This window comes from Microtus ochrogaster, linkage group LG4 (assembly GCF_000317375.1).
Source record: "Microtus ochrogaster isolate Prairie Vole_2 linkage group LG4, MicOch1.0, whole genome shotgun sequence".
Lineage (NCBI taxonomy): Eukaryota > Metazoa > Chordata > Mammalia > Rodentia > Cricetidae > Microtus > Microtus ochrogaster.
In genome coordinates, this window is record NC_022030.1 from 18,860,896 (window position 1) to 18,861,490 (window position 595).

A 595-nucleotide genomic window follows, 5' to 3' on the forward strand; every position below is an offset into this window, starting at 1 on the left:
AAAAAAAAACAGGGGCTGGAGAGATGGCTTAGAGGTTAAGAGCACTGGGTACTCTTCCAGAGGTCCTGAGTTCAATTCCCAGCAACCATATGGTGGCTCACAACCATCTGTAATAAGATCTGGTGTCCTCTTCTGCCCTGCAGGTGGAACACTGTATACATAATGAAAAAATAAATTTTTCCAAAAAAAGATGCTGAACTTCTTAATAAGTTTGCTTGACATCCATAAGCCATCAGCTGACTTAAGCTCTCCTGGTCCCAGCTTTCCTGTCTCCTTTGTTCTCATTCCCAGTCTTCCCTCTCAGGGCCTTCTGTTCAGGTTGGTTATATACAACCACACAGTTTATGCAGTACTGAGGAGCTTTGTGCATGCTAGGCAAAACACTGCTAGTTAGGGCTATTATTGCTGTGATAAAACACTGACTGAAAGCAACTTGGGGAGGAAAGGATTTATTTGGCTTACATAACCCAGGTCACAATCCATTAAGGGAAGCCCAAGGCAGAAACTCAAACCAGGCAGGAATCTGGATGCAGGAGCTGAAACAGAGATTATAGAGGGGTGTTGCCTACTGGCTTGCTCGGTCTGCTTTCTTTTT